The sequence below is a fragment of the Macrobrachium rosenbergii genome, chromosome 49 (genome assembly GCF_040412425.1).
Source record: "Macrobrachium rosenbergii isolate ZJJX-2024 chromosome 49, ASM4041242v1, whole genome shotgun sequence".
In the NCBI taxonomy this organism is placed as follows: domain Eukaryota; kingdom Metazoa; phylum Arthropoda; class Malacostraca; order Decapoda; family Palaemonidae; genus Macrobrachium; species Macrobrachium rosenbergii.
Genome location: NC_089789.1, coordinates 22482132 through 22506294, shown reverse-complemented (window position 1 = coordinate 22506294; position 24163 = coordinate 22482132). Strand labels below are relative to the sequence as shown.

Below are 24163 nucleotides of genomic sequence, written 5' to 3'. Positions count from 1 at the left end.
TATACCTAGAACCCACAGGAATGATAAAATTTCGTAAAAATTAAATAAGGCACGCTTCTGCTCCGTTTTTGAAATAACTGTTCAACTCTCATCAACTTCAAGAACTGCGCCTAATCGAAGTTACTGAATTCAGTGACAGCGGTATCGCGCAGGCGCAAATTAACTTCACTTATTGCCACCGATTTTAGATATAAGACACTGGTTTATAAAAACTAATCAGCCAGTTATTAGTTACTTCGTCCAAAGATTGGCACCGAAATGATAAAACATTTCACAGAAGCGCTATCGTGTTCGATCGACTTTAGATTATACGCTCTACATCCAGAGAGAGTAAAACAATTGGGAAATTCATTAACGGCAAGATAATGGTTGCCGGAAATTAGATACGAACGAGTGAATAAATTTTTGAAAACTTTTAAAACGCTTACCTTGCTTCAAGGTGTGCTCCTGTTCGGGACCGATTTACTGAGAGTCACTGTCGCCAGACTTCTCCCTGTTAAGGAAAAGCAAAGGAAAATAAAATATGAGCAGTGATGGTAGGATGGAATGCAGACTTACAATTTTCACGCTAATAGGCATCTTGACGTTGGCACTGCTAGGCACTTAAGGAGAGCATTTCCGACACTTTCTCTTTCGTCAAAAGCCTATTTATTAAAAAAGTCTTTTACAACTGAAGTGCTTCTTACTTGTTTCGTAAACACTGCATGACATCTTATACATTTCACACTAGAACATTTGACAATGCATCGGCTATTAAACGTATTTGTTTGTTATGACAAAATGAAGAATGACAAAAAAAAAAACACTTCTCATCCCCACTTCATAATCAAGCTGAATAGAATGCAGATCCTAACAGACAATAAAATAAGACGATCTTAGAACACACGTCATCTGGTCAAAACACTCTTAAAAAAAATCTCTCGATCTTAATCCCAGAGCACGAAAGACTCGTAAAGAACCGGCGGCCCTCACCCCCGCACCCCTGTTATGTCGAACTTCATACTTATGCAAATAGACAGACGAATGCATTTAATGGTATCTGGGAGGAAAGCCTTGATCGGCAGAGTTGATGGTAAGTACCCAATAGACTGGCATCTTAATTTTAGTCTTCATCATCTTTGAATTGTTGGGTGGGAATCTGGAGATGGGCGGACTACAGAGAGAGAAAGTATATACATCCTTTTGAAGCCTTGCGGATGCGCGCAAGGATTTTTTTCAGTGCAAGTGTATTTTTAGGGGCAACTATTTCCTGTTTTGTCGTGATTCGAAAGGCTCCGTCTGTTTGTGTTGCGACAGTAACAAATATTCAGGTGTGTCCTCGTTATTTCGTACGCTGGACATGTGGAACAATTGTATGATGAATCTACGACGATAATGGCTTAACTCGTTTCGTGTTCCTCTAAAGCAATATTATATAATCTCTAACCTCTCTGAAAATGAACTATAACTTGAACTTAGGCAAAAATGGAAAAATGGCACTTCACTTACAACTGACAAATCTTTAAGCCTTTATGAAAATTATCTGTATTTAGAAATTGTGAGGAAATTGAACAGAATTCTTGACCTGTAGGAAAACTGATTAAATTTATAGATTTTGTTAACTGAACTTAACTTTCCTCTAATTTCAAGTTTATCTAAATCTGGTATTTAAGTAAACATGAACAAACAACAACGCACCAAATGGAAACGAATTAAATTTCTGATCGAAGTAAAAAAAAAAAAAAAAAAAAAAAGAATTGCACTCCAAAGTCTGGACTTCGTGGAAAATTAAAAGAGATTTTCAGTTCAATGAAAATTAACCAATAAGTGCACTGAGGTCAATCGAAAATTGGTTGCACGAACAACGAAAACAAATAACTTTTTTCCCGGTAATTCAAACAACGATAACAAACCGGTTTTCAAGAGATGCAAAATGTAAATAAACCGGTTTGTGCAAACTCACTCTCCTGATGACAAACCTATCCATAAGATTGCTAAAACGAACCACTGCTGTATCACAATGGTGGAAGATAAATATTTGACTTTTTCCACTTTGGCAAACGAAAGTAAATTAGATTTTGCAATTCTGTATGTCTAATTTGTGCATGTCTTATTTAACTAGTTTGTTGTTTCAAAGCAGCTCTAGCAACTTGATGATACCTACTTCTGCGCCTTAGTGAAAATGAAATGATTTTTGTTCATTAATTACATCTACTTGGTTCACTTTGTCTAAGATCATAAATGGCAATCTGTTAAATTAATTTCACATTTCAGAGGAATGCATTTTTAACGATAGCCATCAAAATAAACCTCTATTTTACCATTACAAAAGAACGGTCATTAACGAAATGGAGATTCATTCCTGAATAGCTTAAAGCAATTCTGAAATATAACAATGCTGCAGAAGAAATTATCGCACAATTCATATATATTCAGCTGTTATACTTCAGACTTACTCCTTGATTGTACATCTTTATTCCAAAATAATTAACCTAAATCTACATATTGGCATCGCAACGACTACGGACATGGACGCCAAGTCGTAAAGGAAGCACGGACATGTGGCAAAAGTGAAATCCTCTCCCAGAAGCGAACTAAGCGACCTAAACAAGCACGAATTCAGTGGCGGAAACCGATAAGGCGCAGCTGACACCCAAGTGTGAAAATGTACAGTAACGGTAAGAGCCGGGAAGAGCGTCAAGTTCCGACGCTTGATTTCTGAAACACGGCGCTTAATTGAGAATATAAAACAAGAGAAGTTCTGTAGCGCTGAGTGCTCCCCTTCCTCTCGGGGATACATATTCATGAGGTATAAAAAAATCGAGGAAAATCGACGCTTTATAACAGCAGCGTCGTTGTTTGTGGTCTTCCATCTAAGACTTTCATATCAAACTTTCATGAGGAGGTTTTTGCAGGTGTTTGTGAACCGGAAAGACATCTGGTGGAAATAACTGAATTGTGGGCAGGCTTACACATGCTTTGCATGCAAGCGTCATTAAATCTTTTTACTTATTATACTCGATAAACCGTTAGCAATGCTTCCCTCGCTTGCACACCGTGGATAGTGATGCTCAATGGAACAACAGCAGTAAAACAGTAGCGGTGCAATACCTTATTCAGTCTAAGGGAGGTGAATCTCTTTATCTCATTTCTGTTGGTTTGGAGAGCCCAGAAGACCATACCAGGACTCCTATTGTGTTCCACATGTTATCATGCCTTGGGGCAAGGGCTCGTGCTGGCATAAGGCCGGCTGAATCTAAACCAACCACCAACCAGCCCCTTAACTCAGCCTGTTTCAGCGTGGGAGATCCCTCCAAATCTCGCCAAATGCCTAGAGTCGATTCTGCTCTTCCAAAATTTCTGTTACCAGCTAAACGTCCTCTAAGCTCTAAGCTCAATTTCATTCCCGACCAGCCGGGAGCTTTTCTCTACTTATAAGAAATAATTAGTCCCCAATTCTAGGTGTTCTCCATGATTATAGTGGATGATTTTTTTGAGAAATGCCAGTCATTTCTTCGTAGTATTTCTCTGAGGCTGACGGAATAGAAAGTCTGAAGACTTGTAGAATTTCTGTAGAGTTGTGGGAGGGACTTAAGAATTCTGGTCTTGTGACACTCTAAATTTATCCATTTGACCACTCCTTTTGTTAAAAAACCGTGCATCTTTTTATAATGCACCTTCTGATAAATTAAAGAATACACAACATTTCTTTATTTATATAATTTCGGCTGATAAATTAAATACATACACAATATATATATATATATATATATATATATATATATATATATATATATATATATATATAACCGACGCTTCATTTCCTCATACAAAGAGATACAAAAGCAAGCGATAGAGCAAAGTGACATAAAACCTCTCTTAACCATCTGTTTCCTCTACTTTATTTCCCCTTGGTCTTTTTTCGTCGTTGATTAACCACGAAATTCTGCTTGGGAACGAACCAATCACGAGCCTCGTAAAACGGACGAAACCAAGCAGGCGACTGGGAGAAGAAGATAAGCCGTTATATGTTTTTACTAGTGACGCTTACGAGAGTACAAGGGATCATTGCAGGTCTGGTTTGTTTTTGTCCTCTCTCTCTCTCTCTCTCTCTCTCTCTCTCTCTCTCTCTCTCTCTCTCCTTAACATACGTCCTTTTTTTCATATGCAGTGGTGACTCCAGCAGGATACTTAATACGCATTTCTCTCCGGTAACACATTGGTTACACCTCTGGTCGTCCGATTAGGGAAGTTGAACAGTACGGGGTATAGTCAGTATTTGTATCGGCAATGACCAGAAAATATCAGACGCCCGAGCATATGAGCCCTTAAATATGTCTGTTGCAGGGCGTGGGGCCAGCTGTGTGAATGTATTATACATATACATATAGTATGTATATATATATATATATATATATATATATATATATATATATATATATATATATATATAATATATGTATATATATTTACACATATGTATACATATATATACATATACATATATATATATATATATATATATATGTTTATATATACTGTATGTGTGTATATATATAAACAGAATAGTTGGTCACGAGGAAAGTATTGTTCTTAGCCATCCTCTTCCTAATTATAAGATTAAAAGGAATAAAAAGCAAAATAAGTTACAACTATATTTCCAAGATGTGACACTACTAAAGGTCACGCACTGGGTTCGACGAATTTGAGCTACAGAAGTCCGAAAATGTATTTTTTAGGTGTGAAGTTAAAAATATGACTCCACTGAGCGTCGTCAGAACTACAAACCTGCATCTGCGTCAAAAGGTGTGGAGTTAATGGAAGAAGACAGGCTAACTTACTACTGATGCCTATCGGTGACTATTCATTTAGGAAGGAAGGAATATAAAATTTAGGCCCAAGGCCAAGCGCTGGAACCTATGAGGTCATTCAGCGCTGAAAAGAAAATTGAGGGTAAGGGGTATGATAGGTGTAAATAAGTGTAACAGCATGAAAACCTCGATGTTGCACTATGAAACAATTGCTAGAAAAAGGTTGGAAAATAAGATGGAAGAAAGAATATGAAAGGAGGTACAATAAAAGGAATGAAAGGGGTTGCAGCTAGGGGCCGAAGGGATGCTACAAAGAACCTTAAGTAATGCCTACAGTGCACCGCGTAAGGTGCACTGACGGCACTAACCCCCATACGGAGACTATTCATTGAATAACGCCAAACAGTTTTCAACCAGTCAATCATTGGTCAGTCACGTTTTTGCATTCACTCAAATAGGTTATTTCAAGATGGAATAAGATCTTATTACATCTTGGGTCGCGCCTTAAGGAAACGGCTATAATATATTACAATTCCCATGGCAGCTATAAATGATTGGTTACTAAAATTACATTTAAACTTTGTGATTTACTATATATATATATATATTTGCCCTTTTACTGAATGGAACTTTGGTACTACCATCCTCTATTTTCAGCGGCAGTGACCTTGGTAGCTGTAACGTCAGATAACCTTCAAACAATCATTCAAAACCACCCTCCAAACTACTAATAAGTTCCTCTAAAACAGTAACTCTCTCCATACAAACAATATTGCCAAGAAAGTGTAAAAAAATAACGCTTCTTAGTAAAGCACAAAGAGAGAGAGAGAGAAGAGAGAGAGAGAGAGAGAGAGAGAGAGAGAGAGAGAGAGAGAGAGAGGCGAATAAACAAAAATGGCTCGACTCCTGGGACCGTCATGTGTGATTCGAACCGTCTAATTATTCTCTATTTTGTTTCACTTTTCTCCCGCTTCTCTTGCATCCTTCACGCATCCCTACCTGTCCTACCCCGACCCCCACCAACCCCCTTAAAACAAGCCTCTCTAACCCCTCCAACCGGGCCCCCCCCTTCCCCACTTTTCTCCTCCACCCACACCATCATCCTCATGTTGTGTTCGAGCAAATTCCGCGACAGAAAAATTCTGGCTTGGGTATTTCCGCCATATCTACGGGATGGTATAATTAGAGTTTTCTGGCTGAGGAAGGAGAGTACAGATACCCCGCTCTGGGTCCCTCCAGGGGTCAGCCTGGGTAGTGGGTATCTGGCTGACTAAGAATGAAGGTTCTGTGACTGCTAATTTTGTGTTGTTACGGACGCTAATGACCTCGTTTCGCTCGGTGGTGTATGAGTCGAGGTGAACGGCGAATGATACTTCACCCATTAACTTGGCTGCGGTCTTCTGGCGCCCCTTGTCTGTCTGGGCTGTGATGATGATGATGATGATGATGATCTTGGGTTCTTTTCTTTCCTTTTTGCGTATCGAAGGTTATCAGGTTTGGATAAAATGAATACTCCTCTAGGCTTTCGTTTCATTACAGCTCACTTGCTGTTCTCACCTTTAGTTGTTTAAGATAAATGTAATCAATTTTTGTAAGACTGCTCGTTTTAAAATTAATTTTTAGTTTAATTTTTCAAAATGATCTAAACAGTTTTACGGAACATGGCTAAATCATAACAATTAAAGCATTCCTACATTCTGTGATAAGTTTTTCTAAAGTCAAGTCTTCTACGGATGAATCGGTCAGTCGGCGAATCTTGCCACACAGGAAAAGTTAAAAGCACTTACGCAGCAGATTCACTGGGAATGTTCGTATTAAAATGATACAGAATGAAAGCTAATGGAAAGATAACTTTATGTGATCAAACTATGCCAGGTAAAAGCAAAAATAAATAAATAAATAAATAAATAAAAATACCAGCTGAGAGAAAGACTCGGCACATATTCTTAGGGGTACATTTTTTTTTTTATTCTACTAGTGCAGTTGTCTCCAGGATAATATTACCGATACGATTCTTACACTTATATCGTTAATAATCAGTCATACAAAAAACGGGTGCCTAGAAATTCCAACTTTACGTAACGATAAATAATTATTACTGACTTTATCACTGTTGACAAGGGAACACTAGGTAAAATCATGCACAGAACTGCAACTGACTGAAATTATCTAGTTTTATGGAAGAGATGGGGGAACTGCAAAAGTGATAAGAAATGTTTCCATAAATAAAATAGGAAGGAAGCTTCAAAAAGTTCTGTGGGTCAGTAGCCATGTACTTGTTTTGTCAAGCAAAGCTACACATCTGAGTATCGGATAAATATTGTCTTGATTCAAGGAAAAGAAAAGCAAAAGGAAGAAAATTAATTATAGATTAAAACAGAAATGAGATTTGTATGGTATTAATTTTCAGATCGGTAACCAGATCTCTACTCTAAGAGTAAGTGTTCATTAAATTATACGATTTACAGTTAACACGCACTGAACACAAAACGCTTTTCATATGTACAGTATATATGAATAAGTATGTATGTATGTATGTATGTATATGTATGTGTATGTGTGTGTGTATGTATGTATGTATGTATGTATGTATGTATGTATGTATGTATGTATATGTATATATATATATATATGTATGTATATATATATATATATATATATATATGTATATATATATATATATATATATATATATATATATATATATATATATATATATATATATATATATATATATATATATATATATATATATATATATATATATATATATACACATAAACACACTCAATTTTACGTTTATGCAAATAAATGTCAACTTGCAAATACTCTATGTGGCCCTGAAAAGATTAGTAATAACCTTTATTATAAGTATCGCATGGTATTTCAGCTAAAATTTCCCGAGGAACGTGGCTACGACTTAACTAACAAAGTAAATAAACTAATAAACAAATTGATAAATAAACAAATAAACAAAATAGATAAATATGACTAGACCTAAGGCTACCGTGACTCTAAGCAGTGGACAAAATAACCGGAAGCACAGACTGACTACTCGGAGATCGCGGAGATAAGGAGGCCGTCCTGGGATGTGCATCGGCTCTCGATTCTTATCTTACAGATCTCTTAAACATATGGCGAATGGCCGGGTCCGGTAAGCACCGACCGTGGAACCTGGTTGCATTTCAGCGTTGCCTCAAATAATTTTATTTGATTTTTCTTATATCTCCTCTCTTTGTATTTCGTTTATTTGGGTCGTATATACATACACACATATATATGTATATAAATACGTATATGTATATATATCTTTTTAACGGTGTATACAATATCTTCTTGTGTCCGTAGAGGTAGAACAAACGTTGTTTTAAAAATATATATATATATATATATATATATATATATATATATATATATATATATATATATATATATATATATATATATATTTATATTATATATATATATATATATGTGTGTGTGTGTGTGTGTGTGTGTGTGTATGTATGTATGTTTGTGTGTGTGGGTGTGCGCGCGCGCATAAATACACGTTATTCAACGTCTGCTCTACCTATACAAATACAGGAAGACACTCATACACCGTTATATTAATTTACTTACTCACAGGGAAGCACACTCCAATTCCTGCGTTCGTGTGCAGGTCTACCTACGGCTGGGACTTAATAGAACCTATCTCTCTTGATAACTGGAAAAACCCTATCGATTTTCTTGTGTAACATTCCCTTTCAACTTTGTCTCGTTGCACAAACTTCAGGACTCAACTTATCCGCGACTAGAGGTCCTGTTCGTTATCTCACTCTCCCGCTTCCATATTTTAACACAAGCTTCAATTTGATCATAAAAGCTTTTAATCGCTTTCACATCACCTTCCACGCTATACATCATCAGCATCCTGCACTTTGCCACTTTCCATATTTGTCATTTCTGTCATAATCTGCGTCTGGAAAGACACTACGTAGCTGTTCCATAACAATCACTTGATACTTGCTTTCTGTTCGTTTTTATGATCTACCAAACTTCCCCCATAAATACTTCTCTTATCTGTCATACTTCTCAATGTATATATATATATATATGTATATATATATATATATATATATATATATATATATATATATATATATATATATATATATATATATATATATATATATATATAGTATATATATAGTAAATTAGCAAGGTATAAACTGAGTACTGAACAACATAGTCGAAATATAGTCAAATCGTTGTATTTATTTTCTTGGGCATTCACCTTATATTAGGCATACAAATCTGAACCCAAAAGAGCAACAATTAGGTGAAAACAAAGGTAAAATTATCTGGATAGGGCCACATCAAAAGATAAAGCTTGAACTCTAAAGGGGTTTTCCACAGTCAACGCTATTTGACAAGGTCAAAAGAAGACTTGGATATGAATTTGCCATATGACAAGGTCAAAAGAAGACTTGGATATGAATTCACTATATGACAATGTCAAAAGAAGACTTGGTTATGAATTTGCCATATGACAAGGTCAAAAGAAGACTTGGATATGAATTCACTATATGACAATGTCAAAAGAAGACTTGGTTATGAATTCGCTATATGACAAGGTCAAAAAGAAGACTTGGATATGAATTCGTTATATGACAAGGTCAAAAGAAGACTTGGATATGAATTCGCTATATGACAAGGTCAAAAGAAGACTTGGATATGAATTCGCTGTATGGCAAGGTCAAAAGAAGACTTGGATATGAATTCGCTATATGACAAGGTCAAAAGGAGACTTGGATATGAATTCGCTATATGAAAAGGTCAAGAGAAGACTTGGATATGAATTCGCTATATGGCAAGGTCAAAAGAAGACTTGGATATTAATTTTATTATTATTTAAAAAACAAGGACATGTTTGAAGAGGAGGCCTCTGTCTCCTCTAAGGCGAAAAGCCGAGAAGGTTGAGACTCGACTCCAAGGACGAGAACTTTTTCCAGGGAAAAGGTCGTACTCGAGGATCAGGATATATAAAATTCCATAAAGAACGCTGCCTTCTGATAATGTTTTTTACCACACCACCATCTAGAAATGAAATATGTTTCTTTAAAACTGCAGTCCTTGGAAATACTTCTTGAGTAACTTCTTAGCTGCTTAAAAATATATTCCCGCACCGCTAGTTACATAAAGAACGTGTTCCTGTTACTTCGTAAGTTACGTAAAACCACGTTCCTCTAATCAGAGCCTTTGGTAATACATTATAAGTTACGTAAATTTTACTTGCCAAACTGAAAATTTAGCAATTTCGAAATCATGAAGAGTTGAAATAAAACAGACCTAACCATGCAACTTCATATAATTTTTGATTCCCGACAAAAAAAAAATTGTTTGAAAAATATTTTATATCCGTCTCAGTTATAATTTCTTATCCTATAATTCCCTATGATTCTGTATTTGTAACGGTACAGATGGGAAGGATAAAGCCAAGATTCATCTTACTTTTGGTCGGATTTTCAAATGAATTCTTTCCTCGTGGCACTGAGAACATAATTTCTTCCTGTCATTACCTCTTTCTTTGTTCACCTTTCCTCCCCAAGAACAAGAGTTGTATCGCGAGAGAGAGAGAGAGAGAGAGAGAGAGAGAGAGAGAGAGAGAGAGAGATGAGGGTCTTAATGAAATCCTCCGAATAAAATGTATTGGTGCTTGTAGTGTTCTACGCATGACCAATTTTAAGAGAGTCAGGTAGCAGTTCGAGCTAGATTAGCACCCATAAAGATACTGGCCGGTGGTATTTAGTAACCTTCCTTGTACTACCAGTCTAATTAATGATAACAGAAGCAATGTCGCCACCATCACCGGTTTATAACCTAAGCATAGTCTCTCTCTCTCTCTCTCTCTCTCTCTCTCTCTCTCTCTCTCTCTCTCTCTCATATTCAATGATCATAGAGAAATTAAAAAAAAATGTTTAGTATGATTTCAAATGGCTCATTATTAGTGATAAATAATTAAATCTTGAAGCCGTTTTATGTAGCTTGGGACATCACGTCGTTTGTCAAGAGAGAGAGAGAGAGAGAGAGAGAGAGAGAGAGAGAGAGAGAGAGAAATTTTCTTCTAGTTAACCTCCAACAATGGACATTTAATACCACCATTATCTACATCAGTGAATAATGACCATGAACCTTCAACCGCTGTTCTCAGACATCAACACATTTTTTCAACCAAATATCTATTGGGCATCATTTAGTAAAGGTGCGTGCAAGCACTTGCTGATCCTCCCCCCCATCCCCCCCAAAAAAAGTAACCATTTTTTTTAAACCTTAGAGGTCATTACGATGTCTATTGTGTTGACATTTAGTAAAAGGTAATTAAGAGCCCATTTTTTGAGCCAACGAGATTATCATATTTTAATAGTTCTGGAACTTCCTTCCTACCTCAGTTTTCCATCTTTCTGGTAAGTCTTCCGTCTGTCAAAAGGTGATTTATCGATTTCCCTGGTGTTATATATTATCCTTTTTATATCTAGGGTGGTATGATTAAAGGTCAGGATTATCCGTCCAGTTGGTTTTTTGCATTAGAAAGATAAGTTCAAGTACATCGCATAGAATGAGAGCTGAAGAGGGTGAAATAATGGCGAACTCAGCTTAGTAATTAAACTAAAATCTGTTTATCAGTACCCACTCCCATACTCTTAACTTCACATTTGCTCCTTTAATCCAGAACTATAATTATCGGCATCTATAATTCCAGTTCGCCTGCTTAGATCACAATGATAACTTTTTGACAGTTCACCTAAGTCTGATAAGTCAGGTGACTATAGTTCAGCGAGACAGCAGAAATTAGGCAGCGTTGTTGCTGATGTTCTAGATTAAACTGGGTATGTACAAGCACGGGCTCTTGTTTCTAAAGATATTCAAATAAAAGAGTTGCAGACAGCGTTATTGCTGATGTTCTAGATTAAACTGGGTATGTACAAGCACGGGCTCTTGTTTCTAAAGATATTCAAATAAATGAGTTGCAGGCAGCGTTATTGTTGATGTTCTAGATTAAACTGGGTATGTACAAGCACGGGCTCTTGTTTCTAAAGATATTCAAATAAATGAGTTGCAGGCAGCGATATTGCTGATGTTCTAGATTAAACTGGGTATATACGAGCACGGGCTCTTGTTTCTAAAGATATTCAAATAAATGAGCTTCAGGCAGCGTTATTGCTGATGTTCTAGGTTAAACTGGGTATGTACAAGCACGCGCTCTTGTTTCTAAAGATATTTAATTTAAACAGTTGCAGAAACCTACCGTAGGCAGACCTCGGTTGCTCGGCCACCAGGGCTCTAAAAACGAGCATTTAGACACGTTGCTTACACAAGCGCTTGAAACTGACGATAGAAGGTGGAGTAAACATGAGTCAAGACCTTGGGAAAAGGATGACGAATTTTACGAACATCCCTGCCCAAAATCGTCGCAAAATACGATAACGTGAGAATGGATTCGCAGTTCAATCTCCGGTACTGCGCCCGCCTCCCGTTTGTGCGGGGGGGGGGGAGATGTCCTGCGCTTCCCATTGTGGACGGTTCTAAATGCTCTTTGCAGCTTCCCTCCTTTGGCCGAAGTTGAATTACTTTCTGCCTTTTACTCTCATTAGTTACCTGTCTAAATTCCTCTAAACAAACCTGGTTTGATCAGAGAACTGAAACTTTGGAGTAAAATTACCCTCCAGGCGTGAAGTATAAACGTCCACCAATTTATAATAATGATAATATATAATATTAAATACTCTAAGGGCGCTGTCTAGTTAACAATCTGATATCACTGTACATAAAAAAAATAGAATAAATAGACTGAAATCTTTAATCTGTAAAGTGGACAGAGTGAGAACAAGGAAAAACTGATGGCCGATTTAAAGACCAATCCAAGAGATAAGACATCTTATCGTCCTTGACAGATTAATTAGCAATTTCGTTCGTTAAATTATAAGTATTCTTTTTTTTTTGCGCGTGAGACTATTTATACTTTTTTTTCTACAAGCCAGTTCGTTCGGAAATCTAACCAAACAGGGCGCGAAAGTAATTGTGCTTTTAACAGGTGGACGCTGTACAGGTGTTTTATTATAATAGGTATGCTGATTCTGACAATGAAGCGAGAAGTGTCGAACGGAAAATAATATGATGGGTGTTTGGCATGTTTCGAATGGGAGACAGCACTAATTAGCATTCGCCTGTCTCAGTCTGTCTGTGCTTGCCTGAATTAGTGCATTTTGATCACAGACCTGAATTTGGAGCGACCGCAAGGCTGTTCAGTTACACGGGGACCTGTTTGTCTCAAGACCACTTAAACATTTTCTCTCTCTCTCTCTCTCTCTCTCTCTCTCTCTCTCTCTGCTTGTCTGAAGGCTTCAAGTCCTGTTTAAAAATTTTACAATTATACAGCTAAATCTACCTGACGACTTTTTAGATGTCTGTCTGTCTTAAAATTATTCACGTACACCGGTAACCGCTTGCATCATGACCTTAAATCTCTCTCTCTCTCTCTCTCTCTCTCTCTCTCTCTCTCTCTCTCTCTCTCTCTCTCTCTCTCTCTCTCTCTCTCTCTCTCCTTGCTTGAAAGCACTTGGCTCTTAATCACTTGATAATTGGCCTCACGAGATTTGAATCCTTAAAATAGGACCAGCTGACCTGACCGTTGTCGAGTACGCCATCTCCCTCACCTGCCCTGGCCACTCAGGATACGAGCCTTTGTAAATGTGTACACAAAGACATGCACATTTGTAAGGTGCAGAGGCCGAGACGGGCATATTATCTGCACGATTAAAGGCCTGTCACTGTATGGAGAGACGCATGGGAAAAGCAACTGAGTTAAGGTGTTAGGACAGTAATGGTGTGTGTATATATATATATATATATATATATATATATATATATATATATATATATATATATATATATATATATATATATATATATATATATACATATAAATAAATACATACATATATATATATAAATATAAATAAATAATATATATATATATATATGTATATATAAAATATATATAATATATATATATATATATATATATATATATATATATATATATATATATATATATATATATATACTGTATATATACAAAATATATGTAAATATGTATATATATATAATATATATAAATATATATATTTGTATAAAATGTATATAGATATACATATATATACACATATATAAATAATATATCTTTGTGTATGTGTATATGTGTGTGTGTGTGTGTGTGTGTGTGTGCGAGCTGGCGATAACAAAAGTCCGTGTACAACCTGCGCAAATTGAACGCTATAATATATGCATGTACCCGAAGTCGCTTGCTCACGCAAAAACGAAAAATCAAAGTTATGAGAAGATAACATGACAAGATCGCGAGACCAAAAAACTCGACTGACGTCAGCCGTTGTTCGGGCTTATACATAGCCCGAGGTCAGCGATGTCAGCCACCGGGACTGGCAGTTGATTAATCTCCCGAAATTAGAGCCGATAGGGTCTCTTAAACCTGACAAATGCTTACAGTATCTTTGGCTATAATTGATTTGTTAAGAAGGAAAACATTCGCCAATTAATGGCAAAAAGTTCAATACAGAGAAAAAGGCAGGAGGCAGGGAGAGGGAGAGAGATGATAATTAATGCGACAGAGAGAGGTAGCTACTTGATGCAATAAGGAGAGAGAGAGAGAGAGAGAGAGAGAGAAAGCCAGGCTGTTGTTTTATATATATATGCATATATATATATATATATATATTATAGTATATATATATATATATATATATATATATATATATATATATATATATATATATATATATATATATATATATATGTACACACACACACATATATATATATATATTTACATATATTGTATATATATATATATATATATATATATATATATATATATATATATATATATATATATATATATATATATTGCATCTCAGTTTTATGTCTCACTCTTCACTAAATCAATTATTACCTTTCTATCACTCTTTGTCGCATAAATCATCTCCCTCTCTCTGAATTTTTGCCATTAATTGGCGGATGTTTTCCTTCTTAACAAATCAGTTATATAAATTTATATACACATATATCTGTATGTATATAATAAAGATATATATATATATATATATATATATATATATATATATATATATATATATATATATATATATATATATATATATATATATATATATATATATATATTTTGTATATATATGTATATGTGTGTGTATAAATTGATATCTATCTGTCTATCTATCTATCTATCTATCTATATATATATATATATATATATATATATATATATATATATATACATATACTGTATATAAATTGTATGAATAGCAAGAGAGAGAGAAATTAAAGAAAAAAATAAAAGGTAACCTGCTGTATAAAATGCTTAACAAAGAGGAAATTAAGAGAGAGAGAGAGAGAGAGAGAGAGAGAGAGAGAGAGAGAGAGAGAGAGAGAGAGAGAGAGCATATAACTGACATGGTACAACGACCAGCAAATTGTACAAAATTTCAACCAAAAAATATAATGGAGCAGTGAGACAAAAAAAAAAATGGTGGAAGGGTCATAAAGCATAGAAAGAGATTGAACTGATATGTAAGAAATCGGTATGTAAAAAACAAAATCTCTGAATACTAGCTGCAACAGCAACAATGGAAAAGAAATAACAGCTGGACTAAAATATGATGAAGTAGGAAAGAAGTCCGACATCAACAGCAGTTACAAAAAATTGCTTAAAAAAAAAATTTGAAAGTCAGATAATAAATATAATAGTAATAATAACACAAACGTTCAGACGAGATTACCTGCTTATCATAATAATAATGATATGCGTAGGTTAAACTGGCGTCAGAATTTCGCAGGTCAATAATGCCAATCGTAATTAAGTATTAGAAAGATTTATTGATGATTTCCTAAAAAAGAAGTTTACTGTACAGACAAATAAACTAAAAGTTAATACATGCCCAAGTGCTGTACATTTAACGAAAGTCTAAGTACTCCAACATTGCTTAAAATCTAAAAGAAATTCACTTTTAAACTATCAATGATAATTTGAAATAAAACGGAAAAGGAAAAACAACTTAAGATTATAATATTTAAGAAAGAAGAAGCAAAAAAGGAGGAGAGAGAGGAATGGGAGATAGTAGTAAAGAGGTAAAAGAAAAAAAAAAAAAAATAGCAGAACTGAAGGCAAAACTAATCATGAGAAGTTCAATTATTTTAGGACCTAAAAACCCAACTTGCAGGATCACCCCGATAGAAATGTGGACCAAACTGATAATTTCTCGGAGGAAAAAAAAAAAAAAGTTCGGAAAAACAGGAAAGTCAGCGTTGCAACAGTATGGTGCATACGACGCAGAGGAAGGAGAGGGGGTCACAGTTCTAAGGCAGATAAGGGCTCTTGAGGACCTCAACCCGAATTTGCATTGCCTGGAATTGATAACACTTTGATAAAAGGCAGCTGGCAGCGTTGTCAGTAAAGAAGAAGAAGAAAAAAAGATTTTTAGTTCTCTCTGACTCTTTCCGTCTTTGTCTGTGCTGTAAGAGAGAGAGAGAGAGAGAGAGAGAGAGAGAGAGAGAGAGAGAGAGAGAGAGAGAGAGTGTGTGAGTGTGTGTGTAACTGCGAGAGAGAGAGAGAGAGAGAGAGAGAGAGAGAGAGAGAGAGAGAGGAGAGAGAGAGAGAGTGTGAGTGTGTGTGTGTAAGAGAGAGAGAGAGAGAGAGAGAGAGAGAGAGAGAGAGAGAGAGAGCTAGTTGTAACTTGACCTTTACGTTTATTGAACTAGGCGCCCAGCAAAATCAAATTCACGAGAATGCTTATTTTTGGACTTTCAAACTTATCAGAACTTGAAAGCTAAACCGCACTTTATCCCGCACTTTATCCCAAAATATAGAGCACATGATATTGATGACTTTCGTTACGTACAGCCGCAGTATACCCAGGTACAAAAGATGTAGAATGACCTCAAAGAAACTGAGCTAAACAAAAAATCCGTCTCAAAATCTCGATAATTTAAAATCATAAACCACACTATCAAATCCTTAACAGAACGAGTTGAAATAAACCCCAGAGCCAATCCAGCATACTGTTACATTTATTCGCCCAAGAAATCGGGTCTATTTGGAACTTTACGACTTTCTTGTCTGAGATGTCAAGCTGCGCGAAGTCACCAAGCAACATTCAGTGAACAGTAGTAGCAGCAGCATTGGTAACTCTGTCCGCTGACTCTGTGTTATCACGTGGGTCAAAATATCATCGGGCGCCTTTCACCAAATGTCGTTCGGACGAAGCGTCGTTGTTCTAAAAGAAGAGAAATCGCCGATCCATATCTTATAAAAGAGTCCACTCGATATAGAGGGAATCCAGTTCTACTTCCGCGCAAAATAGTGCGCAGTTGAGCACAGACCTCCAATAGCTCCCAGGTGGATGACTTGGAAAAATTTGGGGATTTTGTCTTACAGTGTTCAAGTTACAATGAGGCTACCGTTAGATAACATCAACGGTAGTCCTTCCGCAAAGAACTGCAATATTCTTTAATATGTTTATTAACAAATGATAACTTTCGATGTCTTCTTCCCCTTTGGAAGGGCCGGCGGCCGAGGTGTACTGCCTTCTGGTTACTCAAGAAGTTTTGAGGGATGAGGTTGCACTTTTAGTTTTCTGTAAAAGAAAAATTATGTGCCGACTTTGTCTGGGCGTCCGCCCTCAGATCTTAAAAACTGCTGGGGCTAGAGGGCTGCAAATTGGAATGTTGATCAACCACCCTTCAATCATCAAAGCTAATAAACTGCAGCCCCCTAGCCTCAATAGTTTTTATTTGATTTAAGGTTAAAGTTAGCCATAATCGTGCATCTAGCAACGATACATGACAGGCCACCACCGGGCCGTGGTTAAAGATTCATGGGCCGCGGTTCATACAGCAGTATGCCGAGACCACCGAAGACAGGTCTCTTTTCGGAGGCCTTGACTGTACGCTGTGCAGAAAACTCAATTGCACTGAAGAAACTTCGGGGCATTTTTATTTGTTTATTTCACAACAGATGTTGATACCCATTTACAGGTATAGGTGGAAGAGCAGGAGACAGGCTAAGAAAACACACACACATATATATATATATATATATATATATATATATATATATATATATATATATATATATATATATATATATATATATATATATATATATATATATATATATATATATATATATATATATATATATATATGTCGCTTAATATCCAGTTCGCTCTACTACTGACTGATTACCGATGTCGACAGAAATTACCGATACGTTCTGTCAGGAGTTCGAGTCTCCCATATACCAAACCGTTTATCAGTTATAATTCCCCTTCGGTGATATTATATATATATACTGTATATATACATATATATATCGGCATATTTACATACATATATATATATATATATATATATATATATATATATATATATATATATATATATATATATATATATATATATCCAAATATATATATATACAGTATATATATGTATATATATATATATATATATATATATATATATATATATATATATATATATATATATATATATATATATATATATATATGAATTTTATCACATCACCGTAATTCATATACGAGCATTAAGCTACAAATGTCGTTTAATATCCAACTCGCTCTACCTCCAAAATAATATATTTTCATATATGTTAACCGAAGGGGAATTTTTTAGTTGATAAGAAGTTCGTCGTCTCATGGGCTCGAACTTCTTATCAACTAAAAAATTCCCCTTCGGTTAACATATATGAAAATATATTATTTCCGAGGTGAGCGAATTGATATTATATAACGACATATATATATATATATATATATATATATATATATATATATATATATATATATATATATATATATATATATATACAAAGCGGTAGATCAAAAAACTCGTATATCTCTGTGGCAGATGGGAGTCAGGAAAGAGCAAGGAGCTAACAATCTCATCTCTACAAGACCTACTGTGAACGGAAAGACTCCTTCCTTACCAAAAGTAAAAATGTGAGATTATATATATATATATATATATATATATATATATATATATATATATATATATATATATATATATATATATATATATATATATATATATATATATATATATATATATATATATATATATATATATATATATATATATATATATATATATATATTGTGTGTATATGTATATGTACACTATAACACCATGCAAAATCGAAAGCAGAGACAATACACAGGATCAAATGGAAACGTAAAAACGAGAGAGAGAGAGAGAGAGAGAGAGAGAGAAGGGGCAGGTCGGCGGCCAAGGAAATTATTAGTTGAACAGGAAAATTTTGTTTTTACTCTTGCGACTACATCATGAGTTACAAAAATTCCTACAAGGGTCATAACACCCGGAGATACAGAGTATAAGAAAAAGAAAAAGGTCCATATACTATAAATACAGGAGTGACTATTGTATTAACATTATATATATATATATATATATATATATATATATATATATATATATATATATATATATATATATATATATATATATATATATATATATAGTATATATGTATGTATATCCATCTATCTATCTATCTATATATATATATACATATACATATATATATATATATATATATATATATATATATATATATATATATATATATATATATATATACTTAGATATATGTTATCTTTGTAGTATGTGCTGCTGTTGTTACAAGTTTATATTTTCGCTAAAATTACTTCTACCACCTTTCCCACTATTCCTACAAGGACGACTGCTGATGCAGTCGTTACTCTTATGGATTCCAACGCCCGTAAACGTAAATTCATCCTCAAAGGCCATTTTATAGTAAAAACAAAACCAACGGAGGAAGCTCCCAAAATAATAAAAAAAACGAGAATAAAAAGTCGGACACATCGAATCTGCGACGCTAGTAATTAATAGCATGATATATTGAGCAGGTCAGCCCTCCTTTAATATCACACGGCAGGTCGGAAGCCGGATGCTGGGCCACAATGCCTGCAAATTAAGCACTCAAAAAACGATGAAGCCCGAATTTATCGCCGGGAAACGAGGGGGCACACCTTGCGCATTACAGATGGTGGGGAATTTCGATGCCGTCCGTGTAATCATCTCTCTGACGTCGACGTCATTAAGGGGTAATCATGTTTGCAAAATAATCGAACCTGATGATAATTTTGACCCTACTCTCTGCTCTCCGTGCCTTATCAACCCCCGACCCCAACCCCTCACAGTGTGAGGGGTTTGAAAATAATCGTACCTGATGATAATTTTCCCTCTGCCCCCGCCTCCCTTCCATTCCCCCTTCTCCCTAACACCAGCGAGGGGAGGGGAGATGTTGGGGGGGGGGGGGTTACGTGATTACAGAGGATGTTGAGTTACAGTAACGTTATCCGGGGATAATTATAGACCTGGAAATTATACGGTGGTTCTGGTAGCTAGCATGTAACCTGTGTAAATAATTAGACGCGAGTGCATTCAGGAAGATGTAAGTTAATGTCGGATAACAGCATGGGAATTGAATTACATGTCAGTGACGACGATGACATATGTCCGTGGGACTCACTCTCTCTCTCTCTCTCTCTCTCTCTCTCTCTCTCTCTCTCTCTCTCTCTCTCTCTCTCTCAGCCTCCTGATGGGGTGTCGTGGGCGGGAGAGTGTGGTGAGGGCGTGAATATCACAGGGCGGTTTTAGAATGGGCTGTTCTAGGTGACATCTAAGGTGTTATAATATCGAGTGTTCCGCTAATTATTTACTCATAAACATATTCCGATTTATAAGATTAATATTTGCACAAGCCACTTCATGATTTATCAGATCAGATTTTTTGTAAAGCTTCCCCGTCGCTTATCAATTATTATTTTGCCTAGAGGTATTCGAAATTCATCAAAATGAAATGCTGCAAAACCTCTTCCTGATTTTTAAAGTGAGTGTGTCAACTAGCAACATTCCTTTTATGGTAACATATTCCTATTTCATCAAATTGCCTTTTTGCATTCATCCATTTCTGATTTATCAAACCAAATTCCATAGATCTTTAAATTATCAAACATTCTCTCATAACACTGTAGCTAATCAATCAAACTGTTTTCTTAAACCTATCCCAGACACCTGTCTATCTTAAGCATGGGTATCTGTCGTTAAATTAATTTAGCTTCCGGAATAAATACACCATGTTACTTTTAGCATTGTCATAAACACTACATACGAACTTTTGTACCTGAAAAAAAAAAAATAATTTAGAACAAGGCAATGGAGAACTTCTGTATCAGAGGTCATAGTGCAATAGTTGCAAAAAAAAAAATGCTCTAATTTTGTGCGGTAGACACAAAGAAAACAATAAAATTCTTCACCACAACTGATAGGGTTGACTAGCATAACTGGCCTAGGGTGATCGTTGAGCGAATGTAGGACGAGATAACTTAAAGGACCCAACGCGGTCATTTGCGAGGAGGGAGCTTCTCCTTTACCTCAGGAGAAAATCGATCGACACAGTATTTATAAAACACAGCAGTCCGGTCATCTTAAAACGGAACGAACTACTAAATAGAAGGGAGAAGAAAGTCGTTGATTAGACCATTTTCGCCTGGACATATTCTTGTCTAAAATAGAAACTATCAATACTCTAAACAGCAGCAGCTGTAGATATTTATGTATCTTTGGTAGCCAAGAAAAAAGTTAATGTGCAGTTAGGTAAGAATGAAAGTCCAAGGAGATTAATGATACAGAAGAAAGTAACCCATAACAAAAAAAAAAAAAAAAATACAAGATACTATGGAATACTGATTATAAGGGCATTCTCACATTTTAACAACAGCAACATCAAAAGACAGCCAAGCTTTAGTAATGCAAATAAAGCAGAACCAACCTCAAAGTTACTCTGAACCTCAACTAAGACAGCGAACCTTAAGACAGAACCCCGCCACTGAATAAAGATGTTAGGAAAGCACAGTCACGCTTTAGGTGCAAATTACAGGGGGAAAAAAAGGCTACACAGAACATACAAGGGAGACAAAACCCCCTTCGAAGATAATGCAAACTGTGGAAAGTAATGACTAGAGACCCTCGACAGGAAACGAGGGATTCAAACCGGGAAAAGTTACGAACAATAATAGCAGAAGAGGAGAAGAAAGAATGAAAATAGGCAAATTTAAGCTAAATATCAGTACTTAGAAGCTCAAGCAAAGCGTACTTAGCCTAATAGTTTACATAATGCGGACCGACAGCCAGTTTGTGAGAAAAGCCAAAATTATTAGTAAAATTAGAGAGGGAAGAAATAATGTTTGGCAAAGTGCTGATCGAACGAAGTTTTCATGTACATCAGGGCAATAAGGGGAGAAGGAAAACTCAACCTTGAATAAAGATATACCTTGATAAAAACCAAATGTCTTGATAGTATTGCCGAAAAAGCCCCGGTCCTACAACAGGGGTTACTTTAGGATGTCAGACCTACCCACCACTCACAAGGCAAGGATATTATTTTCGCAGGAGATAATTAGGAATTCATTATGCCAAGGAAAGGAAGCCGCAATTCATGCTCCTCATTTTCCTCCTCCTCCTCCTCCTCCTCCTCCTCCTCTTCTTCTTCTTCTTCTTCTTCTTCTTCTTCTTCTTCTTCTTCTTCTTCTTCTTCTTCTTCTTCTTCTTGTTTTCATTCATGCAACCTATTCCCTACCATCATTTCCTTCTTACTATTATTTAGCAGCGGGGGGTTAAGTAAGAAGGGGGAATGAAATTAATGCACCTTGGGAAGATGAAGAGCAGAATCAAGTGAGGAAGTACATCAATGTTAAGCTTGTGAAGGAATACAGGAAAAGAAAAAGAGTACTAATGCTAGTAGGAAAAATGTTTTTCTTTTTTAAGAAAACGGGAAATAAAACCTACCGATAAAGCCTACTTTTGATACATGAAAATATCAATAGCGTGACCTTTCCGAAATCTTTTAATTTTAGACATGAAGAAAAATTATATAGATTTGAATATATAGGCGAGATTACCAAAGATAGCAATGTGAATGACAGCCACAAAGAACGAATATGAACTCAGAACATCGGCAGTTAGTGCAGACAACGGAGCTTCGAGAGCAACCTCACAAATTTAGCAAGTGGAACCCCAAAAGGCACGCTGTGAACAAGGAGCTTCACGAGCAATCTAACGCATTCAGCAACTACAAACCGCACTTGAAGAGCAGCCATTTGTATTCGTGAATTCAGCAACAGCAACAAGCGAGTCATGCGTACCGACTTCGAGAGAGCAACCCGTCGTCAAGAACTTAGTTCGTTTGTCTTCGCTGGCGATTGGCAAGCCTGAAGTAGCCCGCCACATCCTGTCTTCGGCAGCAGTTGCTCGACAATTGGAGAGCTTGGATAACCATCGTGTGACTGGACAGTGAATGTATCCATGCAACATCATACCAACATTATCACTGCAGCAACGTTAAATCACAAACAAAAAAAGACACACACACACACACATACACTCAAGGAATAGTCATAAACAATAGACAACCTATTTTGGCATCTAATGAGATATATATATATATATATATATATATATATATATATATATATATATATATATATATATATATATATATATATATATATATATATATATATATATATATATATATATATATATATATATATATATATATATATATATATATATATATAATATATATATATATATATATATATTATAAAGATAAGACTATAGACAAATAATTAACCCTAAAGAAAAACTCCATTGTATAAATTTTACGATTTAAGGATCCTCTTTGTTTTGTTGTTAACAACGGGCCTAGAAAGTTGCATTGACCATTTGTAATAATTATATATTATTATTATTGTTGTTACTGGTGTTGTTAATGCAACATCAATGACTCTGATACGGAAATTTTATTTTATTGTTGTTACTGGTGTTGTTAATGCAACATCAATGACTCTGATACGGAAATTATTATTATTATTATTATTATTATTATTATTATTATTATTATTATTATTATTATTATTATTATTGTTGTTGTTGTTGTTGTAAAATATGAATCCCTAAATAATATTAATTTTTCCAAAATATATCTAAATTACATAAAGAGCGCCTTTGAGAGCATTTTAACCCTCATTGAAAACGAAAAATCTCGATTAAAAATTTTTAATAACTTTAAGCAAAATTGTTCTTATGGATTTAAATTTTCACCGGATTGCTCATATTATGAATTGTTGTTGTTCTTACTATCACTCTTAGTTTTAGTAGTAGCAGTAGCA

At 35.2% G+C, this 24163-nt stretch overlaps 1 long non-coding RNA gene across 1 annotated transcript in view; it reads right to left on the bottom strand.

Annotated features, from left to right (window-relative positions):
- Positions 1-440: 440 nt before the first annotated feature.
- Positions 441-24163, bottom strand: part of LOC136832411 (uncharacterized) — a 68468-nt gene continuing 44745 nt past the window's right edge. The window contains exon 2 of the long non-coding RNA XR_010851187.1: positions 441-493. This is a non-coding gene — a long non-coding RNA (uncharacterized lncRNA). The remainder of the gene's footprint in view (positions 494-24163) is intronic.